Here is a 10,000-nt window from a genome sequence, read left to right on the forward strand (position 1 = left end):
ATGTTTGAATGAGTTGGTTATAAATCTTACTGAGATCAAGACATGGACCCCAACCAGATCTGCCAGGTTGGCCTCTTTCAGGCCAAAAGCCTCAATTTGGCCCATCTGAAATTAGTTGGCCTTTTTTGGGCTCAAGCCATGACGTCCTGATGGAAGGTTCCTTCAGTAGCTTCCTGAGGGTATATATGACTACAGTAGATATTCCCAGAGAATTAAACTAAAGGTTTCACAGAATTCTAACTTCTGGCACGAGTACCCATAAGGTTTCCCTTTAGGGTATCATGTATCAATAGGGGACGTATGCTTGACACGCCACATGGCTATCTGTACCCCAAATAGCGTTTACGCTTCGAGGGGGAAAGTGGCAAGTTATAGGAGGAGTCTTTGCAAAGTTAACCTTCTGCGTTACTGTTACGGTACCTCGCGACCTAAACAAACGGCAGCCATAACTGTCCGCCATCTTGACTGACGTCACATCCGCCCGCTTCATTCATTTTGTAGTTGCGCTCCGAGTACGGTGTTTATTCCCAGTGTCCGCTTTTCTCTTGCATCATGTCGCAATCTTTAGCCTCGTCTTCTTCTGGAAAGTTAAGTATCATGATCTTGTATTGTTTAAAGAAGCTCTGGCCGTAAAGTAACGATTTTTTATCCTTAAATCTTATGTTTCGTGGCGGAGCTGTGCCTTGACCGGAGGCGTCATGTCGCAACGCTGCTATCTGCCTCCCATGCTTTATTTAGTTAGCCAAGTACAGCATTCCCTGTCTAATAATTATTAAAATATCATTAGTTATTTAGTCTTCATTGCTAGGAATAAATTATATTATGCCGACAGTATTCTTTGACAAACTTAGTTAGCCAAATCCTTGCTAGACTGCTAGCCTACCCATAGGCTCCATGTCTAGTGTTCACGATTACTTCCTGCATGATATAACAAGTGTTCCTAGTGTTAGATTACGAAATGAAGTTTTAGGCATTTATTCATACAAGATTCAGTGATTGCATAAATGTTTTTTCGCCTTCTAGTAAGCATACAAGGGGTTTCGCTGATCCTGTCCTCGACTCCCTTGTTCCTAACCTAGCGTTAGGGCTCTTGTATGCTTCCTTACCAACCTAGTTACCTTACTAAGGTAATCACCTCCCTCTGCGGTAGCCTAGGCTACATCCTAGCCCTTATTTCCCTAAATAGCTTTCGGGTAGGTTAGGCTAGGATTGTTCTTCCCTTCTCCCTTCTCATGGCTTGAGTTTGTGTCAGAACCTCAGAGTACCAGTCGTTCACCCCGGCTCACCTTAGGAGAACGTTTTTCTCCTTCTTGTCCTTGCTGGAGGTTGAAGGAGAAAGGGCTATGCCCTTTCCCCTAGTCAGCACTTGGTTGGGTTATGAACCTTCCTCCCTGCGGACTAGCGACTTGTCCTACCCCTGCTTTTCATAGTCTGGGAGAATGGTTCTCCTAGCCTAGGTTAGGCAGCCCTTGGGATCCTGTTTCTTTATAGTTTAGGACAGGACACTAGTGATGTACCTATGTGAACTAACCTACTCTAGGGTGGAGAGTGTCCTCTCCTACCTAGACAGGCTAGCCTTAAACAGACTCCCTTCCCCTGGAAGAGTTGGTGGGTACTACGTACACCCCTTCACTCCCTCTTAGGACCCTTTCCCCTCCCCCTCTATCCCTTTGTGTTGGCTTGCCATAACACCCCTGTCCACCATCCTACTATTCCACCGCTTGCCGGCGGGTTGTGGAGCCGGCTTGGTCCTTCTGTTAGGTAGTCTGTACTGCTACACTTCCCATATAGTCGAACTATGGGACAGTTTCGGCGGTCGGTCTGCCGGTGGAAGACCTTGCTTTGAGTGTTCTCAGGCCCTTTCTTGGGCTTCCACAGGCAATATAGCCGTCTGCCGGCTCTCTGCTGCCGGATGAAAAGTCGCACCCTTCCCTTTCATATAAACACTCCTTCCAGAGGAAGACTAGAATCGGTACCGGGTATTACCCTCCCTTCTCTTCCATCCTATTCTATCTCACTCTCTCTATCCTAGGGTAGGTCCACTGCCACCTCCATCCTGGCGGAGCTTGCCGCCGGCATCTAAAGTGCCTTACCTGTCACTTTGAATGATGTCAGGGTCAGTCTATCATTGCCAGTCGCTTGCCGGATGCCGGAGTACACCGACTTGCCGGATGCCGGAGGTCACCGACTTTCCGGCAAGCTGCTATCATCGGAGGTGTCATCCCTTCTCTGACGGGAATGGCTCCATCTTCGGTACGGTTTTGCCGGCGCAAGACGAGCACGCTGTTAGCTGCCAACGCTACTAATTTTGGCTTTACAGTGGACAGTCACTCCTCTCTCCTGTCGGCTCTGTACCGGCAGCCTCTGTTGTGCAGCTATAGATAATAGGCAGTACTCCTTTGGTATATCTATACCTTAGAATGAAGACTGTTGTGTATAGTTGTACGGTAAAACTTTTCCAGCATATTATGTGCATCCTTGTGCAGTCTCTTGCTGGGACCTTGTCTTCAAAGGGGCTTAGCTCATCCCCTTTATATATATAAAACTGTACGAATTCAGCTTTACCCCTCCCTGTAATTAATTCCCCAGAGGAAGCCTAAGCTTGGCTCATCCGAACGGATGTTCGCCCTCCTTTTAGGAACCTACAGGTTCTAAGGAATTAATTATAGTGTGAGGTCGTGGCAATTGGCTGGGCAGTAGTCACATATGTGTCTTTTCTTCCTCCTTTTAGCTTACCTATCCTAAGCTTATACACAAATGGAATCTTATATATTATAAGTTACTAACTTAATCCTAATCTAAGATTACTGGAAGTCATGTTGTATTGACTTCCAAGTATTCATTGTCTCTTTCTTTTACAGGAGGAGTACGTGAAGTGTGAGAGCGCCTTCTGTGATGTTCGTCGCCCTGACTTGTACGGGCATCTGGCGTGCCGGACCCACGCTGGTTGTTCTATCAAGAAGGGGAGCCTTAGGTATTGGGATCCGCAGACTTGTTCCGTCTGCAAAAGCCTTCTTGATGAGGCGTTCAAGAAGCCTCCATCCACGGAGGCCCGAGACAATGCCCGGGAGAAACTGGGTATGTGGGTGCGCAATTTCCAGAAAAATGCCACAGGGCCTTATCTCCCTAACGAAAAGATGAGGGCCCTACTCTTCCCTAAGGCATCTGCTGATGCCGTGATCCCCAAGGATGAGATCCCCTGTATCCAATTAACGGTCGAACCGGACGTTGCGGCTGCTCTCCAAAGTTGTCACATCAACGAGGTGGAGAGGATGTAAGATGTGTCCGAAAACACCGAAAGGACCCTCATGGCCGAGGGTCAAGAAGAAGAGGATCAGGTGGAGTTCCCTGATTCTGAGGGCGAGGTCCCCCGCGCACCTTTTGTGGCTTCTGCTGTGGTAGAGGAGCCAGTTCCCTCTACTTCTGCTGCTTTGTTACCTGCAGTACCGGCCGCCCAGGATACTATCAAGACCCTGGTGGCACTCCTGGATGAGAGGCTTCGCAAAGGTCATGAGAAGTTTAAGAGGGAACACATGGGCTGGAAGAAACAGCCGAAGAGGATCTCGGTCAAGGAGCTTCCTCCTTGTTCAGTGACAAACCCCGGGGGTATGCCAAGCACATGCAAATAACAACTGAATGCATCTTTATTAACGACAAACTGGGTGCCGTCCCCCTCGAAGAGGTGGAGTTCTACCCTAGTTTTGAAGCATACCTGGACTGTTACATCAAGCTCAAGTCTGAACCAGTCTCCAAGGAGGAGACCGAGCCTAAGGAGGTGATCGTGTTCGAACACTCCAAGGCTCAAGCTATGCTGGCTGATTGCCTCAAGAGTAGAGGCTTCACTAACTCTAAGATGCCAGTATTGAGCAGGAAGCATCCTTCTTTTCTTGCTCCTCCCACTATGATCTTTCCCTTCGTGGAATACGCTCTAAACGTTTTCTTAAAGGCAGTGGAGGGAGGAAAGCCCTGCCCTACACTAGAGGAGTGTAGGACATCCAACTTACCTTCACGGTTGGGAAGCTGGAAAATTACGTCGCTGGACATCAGTTTAAAGAAAACCTACCCAAACTTAATGGCCACCTGTTGCGTCGGGAACAAGACACCAAGGAGAGGCTAGCCCCTCCCTGTCGCATCAAGTACAACTTGAGGCAATGGCCGCGGACCTACGGGTCCCAGGCTTCTACATGGTTCTTGCCAAGTCCCACCTTGCTACAGTGATGAAGGATTTGTACAGCTTCATCAAGGCCCGGAGAGGCTGTAGAGAGTTCGTATTCACGGTGGCAACCAGGAAATACGAACCTCGGAAACTGATTTCCTTCAACATCTGAGGAAAACACCTCTTTCCAACTGATCTGGTGAAAGAGATTGTGGACAAAGCTGCCACTGAGAATCAGAACCTTCTCAATAAGTTGGACATGTCCACGAAAAAGGAAATATTCTCAAGATGAAGGTCCTCAGCCTTAGAAGAGGTTCAACAAGCCCAGACCACAACAGCGTCAGCCCAAACACCAGTTTCCGGCTCCTGCTACTCCCCAAATAGTGGCCCAGCCACAGCAGACTTTTCAGCTGGCCCCTCAGCCGGTGGTGTCCCAGTCACCAGTTTTCACACCAGCCTATGAAAGACAATCCACTTACTTTCGCCCCAGAGGTAGAGGCTCCGGCAGAGACTCCTCTTGTCGCCCTTCCAGAGGGAGAGGAGGAAGGGGAGCAGGCGGCCGAGGTGGCAAACCCTTGGGAAACCAGAAGCAATGAAGTGCTGCCGGTGGGAAGAAGACTCCACCACTTTCAGGATTGTTGGACCTTCGATCCTTGGGCACACAGCATCGTCAAGAAGGGACTAGGGTGGAGTTGGATAAAACCACCTCCAACCTTCCACCAATTCTTCCAACCTTCAATACCAATCCTAGAAGAAAATGTCCTAGATCTCTTGAACAAGAAGGTGATCAGGAGGGTGAAGTCAACCAGGTCCCAGTCATTCTGGACTTGTCCGCTCTCAACAAGTTCATTGCGAACAACAAATTCAAGATGCTGACTCTTCATCACATAAGAGCCCTACTGCCTCACAAGGCTTACATGGTCTCGATAGACCTGGTGGATGCCTACTGGCACATTTGAATGATTCACCAGGCTTCCTCCTACCTAGGACTCAAGCTTCAAAGAAAAAAGTATGCCTTCGGGGCTATGCCTTTTAGGATCAACGTGGCTCCAAGAATCTTCATGAAGCTCGCAGACCTGATCGTCCACCGACTACGCCTTCAAGGCGTCCAGGTAAGGGCCTACCTAGACAATGAGCTGGTCTGGGCGATATCACCAGAAAGATGCTTGCGTGCCTGCAGAAAGATGACCCAGTTCCTGGAACATCTGGGTTTCAAAATCAACACCAGAAAGTCTCGCCTGTCTCCAGCTCAAAAGTTTCAATGGTAGGGAATCCATTGGAATCTTCAGTCACACCGTCTTTCCATCCCTCTGAGGAAATGGAAGGAAATAGCCGGTTCTGTAAAGACACTTCTCAAATCCAAATGGATTTCAAGACGACAGCAGGAGCGAGTACTCAGCTCCCTAGAGTTTGCTTCAGTGACAGACCCAGTGCTACAAGCACAGCTAAAGGAGGCATCAGGAGTCTCGAAACGAAATGCATCAATCGCTCGAAGAGATCTCAAGAGACCCCTCCCAACCAGGCTTCACTAACTCCTCAAGCTTTGGTCGGAGGTAAAGAACCTGAAAAGATCAGTTCCTCTTCAACCACCACCTCCATCGATCAACATCCACACGGATGCCTCGCTAGAAGGATGGGGGTGTCGCTCCCACCAGCGACAAGTTCAATAAACACAGTCTCCCCTATTCAAGACTTTTCACATCAACTTCTTGGAGGCCATGGCGGTTCTTCTCACTCTGAAGAAACTATCCCCTCGTCCTTCGATCCACATCCGTCTAACCCTGGACAGCTCTGTGGTGGTCAGATGTCTCAACCGTCAGGGCTCACGATCGCCCCAACTCAACCAAGTGCTGATACCCATTTACCGCCTAGCGGACAGGAAGAAATGGAACTTGTCGGCAGTTCACTTACAAGGATTCCGCAACATGACGGCGGACGCTCTATCGAGGACAAGCCCCATAGAGTCGGAATGGTCCCTAGACGCAAGATTATTCTCCTTCATTTCCCGTCAAGTCCCGGAACTGCAGATCGACCTCTTCGCGACGAGCGACAACAATCAATTTCCTCTATACATGGCCCCATACGAGGACCCCAAAGCGGAAGCGGTGGACGCCATGTCCCTGGATTGGAACAGATGGTCCAAGATTTACCTGTTCCCTCCACCCAATTGTCTGCTGAAAGACCTCTCCAAACTGAGAACCTTCAAGGGACCAGCAGCTCCAGTGGCTTCCAAGTGGCCCCAGAGCAACTGGTTCCCCTTAGTCCTGTAGCTACAGCCCAAACTTATCCCTCTACCGGGCCCAGTTCTCTCCCAACAGGTGCAGAAGTTGACTGTCTTCGATTCATCAAAGAAAGTCCGAGACCTTCATCTCATGATTTTCTCTCCCTAGCCGTAAAAAAAAAGGTTTGGTATCTCGAAGAAATGTTTTGACTTCCTAGAGGAATACAAAACGAAGTCTACCAGAAGGCAATATGAGTCATCCTGGAAGAAGTTTGTCTCCTTTGTCAAGGCAAGAAATCCTACGGAAATCTCCATAGATTTTTGTATGTCCTTCATTCACCTTCATGGACAAGGCTTAGCAGCCAATACGATTTCCACTTGTAAATCGGCCTCGACAAGACCACTACTGTATGCCTTCCAGATAGATCTGTCAACGAAATCTTTAACAAACTTCCGAAGGCATGCGCTAGACTCCGTCCTGTGCCCCCACTGAGACCCATCTCCTGGGCTCTGAATAAGGTGCTCCATTTTGCCTCTAGCCTGGGCAACAAATCTTGCCTTTTGAAAGATTTGACTCAAAAAGTGATTTTCCTTTTTGCTCTCCACGTCAGTGAAATAGTGGCATTATCGAGAGAAGAGGGTCAGATACATGTCGCCGATACAGGGGAACTTACCCTCTTCCCTGACCCCACATTTCTCGCTAAAAATTAACTCCCCACCAAGAGATGTGGACCTTGGAGAATATGCCCTCTGAAAGAAGATGTCTCTCTATGCCCAGTAGAGAGTCTTAAGGTCTATCTTCGAAGAACTTCAGACTTTGGCGTAGGACAGCTCTTCAAAGGAGAAACATCGGGCAGCAACTTGTCACTTAAACAACTAAGGGCGAAGATCACCTACTTTATACGCAGAGCGGATCCCGACAGTACATCCGCAGGTCATGATCCTAGGAAAGTCGCCTCTTCCCTGAATATTTTCCAAGGTATGGATTTCGAAAGCCTCCGATCTTTCACAGGCTGGAAATCCTCTTGAGTGTTCTTTAAACACTATGCGAAGCAGGTGCACGAAGTGAAAAGGTTTGTGGTAGTCACAGGTAGTGTGTTGAAACCTGCTGCTTAGTGCTACGTAGAACAGCGAGTTATTTCGGGACTCTAACTCAACGGGTGCCTGTGTTGACCCTAGTGCGATACATATTGATTTCAGGGGACACTTAGTGTCTCAAGAGACTGTTCCCGTACAAGGGGAAAATGACATAGACTCTAACACGTGTGCCACATGTTTATTGGACATGAAGTGTATTGTGATTCTCAAAGACTTTAGTTCGCCTGGAACTCATGTGTGCAATGGCAAAGTGTTTCCCTTTTAGATTTCACATCATTGTTTTTTACAGTCCTTAAGTCTATGTTTGTTAATCAATAATTTTGTTGTAAAATTATTTACCTGATTTATTTCATTGCAAATTTTTCTTGAATAAAATAGAAAATTTACCATATGCGTCTTATTTCACCCTTCAATATGAAATAATCTACTGTTACAGAGTTTTAATACCACTAACTATTCTTTATTATATCTATGTATAAATTTGCTCTTATCTGAATTATGCTCACCATAAAAAGTGAAATAATTGTTCATACACAAATATTTTACTTTCCTGATCTGTCCACGAGACCGACACGATCCTCGCTTCCAGGTGAGTTTATCTTCATCAGGGTACTTTGAGATGTCCCTCACGTCCAAACAGGACTTCCCTGCCAGGGGGGCAGGAAGCCATGTCATAGTTTATGCCACGGGTAGTGACATGTAATGGAGATGTCACCGTCTCTAAGGTCATCAGACCAAAGGAATATTATCTGAAATAGAAGGCACTATTGAAATAAGGGGAAAAACTCAGTATACACTAATTCTCTGGTACTCTTCCATCAGGAGGTCATGGCTTAAGCCCAAAAAACAGATTTTGAGCGAAGCGAAAAATCTATTTTTGGGTGATATGGCCATGACGTCTGATGGACCCGCCCTATTGTTTCTATTCTGGCCTGTCAGGCCCCTCCCTTTCTTATTGCATCGTGGAGGTTGACAGAAACGCTAAAAAGGAATGAAGCGGGCAGACGTGATGTCAGTCATGATGGCGGACAGCTATGGATGCAGTTTGTTTACGTCGCGAGGTACCGTAACAGTAACACAAGGGGATAACTTTGCAACGGCTCTTCCTATAACTTGCCACCTTACCCCTCGAAGCGTAAACGCTATGTGGGGTGCAGGTAGCCATGTGGCATGTCAAGCATACGTCCCCTGTTATTACACGATATCCTAAAGGGAAGCCTTATGGGTACTCGCGCCAGAAGTTAGAATTCTGTGAAACCTTTAGTTTAATTCTCTGGGAATATCTACTGAAGTCATATATACCCTCAGGAAACTACTGAAGGAACCTTCATTAGGATGTCATGGCCATCTCACCCAAAAATAGATTTTTCGCTTCGCTCAAAATCCGTTTAGTAGCATCATGAAAAAAGGTTTGGCCTTAAATGCTATATTTTTGCCCTAGACATAACATATCAGTAAGGCATTGGAAATGATTGATTTATCCCTTCATCATTTTCACCGAACCTTCATCGAAGTGATGCTTATTCTATAGAATTGCGTAACCAATAAAATAAAGCAAAGACAATTTGTAGTTTCCTGGAACTTATAGTGAAGCGATTTTGCCAAGATTGGTGCTTAAGGATTTGGGCTTATAGTATCCTGCTTTTCCAAAGTAATAATAATAATAATAATAATAATAATAATAATAATAATAATAATAATAATAATAATAACCCAGTAGTTTAGTAGATGGAGACAATCATTCAACTTGCCATTTTTTTCATATGACAGGCCAATAAATCCGTGCAAAATATGTGTAAAAAAAATAGTTGACCTGTATAAGAATGATAATAAACTTCATGAAAAACTAGATAAGGACTAAAAAAATAAGAACAAGGCTCAAGTCTATGAGAGAGAGAGAGAGAGAGAGAGAGAGAGAGAGAGAGAGAGAGAGAATAGTACTCTAAAAATAAGTGTCTGTTTGAGAGAGAGAGAGAGAGAGAGAGAGAGGAGAGAGAGGATGAGAGAGAGAGAGAGAGAGAGAGAGAGAGAAGAGAGAAGCATTAAAAACAAGTGTGTTGAATATCACCCTGGCTGGTGTATAAAAATACTTGTATGTTCTGCAATTTAGTACGTGGAGGAGGCGTTTTCTCCAGAATTATTATTATTATTATTATTATTATTATTATTATTATTATTATTATTATTATTATTATTATTATTATTATTATTATTATTATTATTATTATTAATAATAATATTATAAACCTATTTTCCAAGTCCCGCGTTAGTTGCTATCGTCTAAATTCTTAATCGACATCACTATAACCAACTGCTCCTTAGTTTTCATCTCCCGTTGCAACAGTGTCCGCTATGTTAGTTCTCGCATAACTAGGCATCTTGAACTTCTATTTTAGCGGATTAACTTTCCTCACAACGTACGCAAACAGGGGTATTCTTTAACATAACACCAATTATGTCCCATGTCGACAGATAATGAGATATCGGAACATAGTTTGTTTTCGCTTTATTATAAAAATGTTCGT

The sequence above is a fragment of the Palaemon carinicauda genome, chromosome 7 (genome assembly GCF_036898095.1).
Source record: "Palaemon carinicauda isolate YSFRI2023 chromosome 7, ASM3689809v2, whole genome shotgun sequence".
Taxonomy (NCBI): Eukaryota; Metazoa; Arthropoda; class Malacostraca; order Decapoda; family Palaemonidae; genus Palaemon; species Palaemon carinicauda.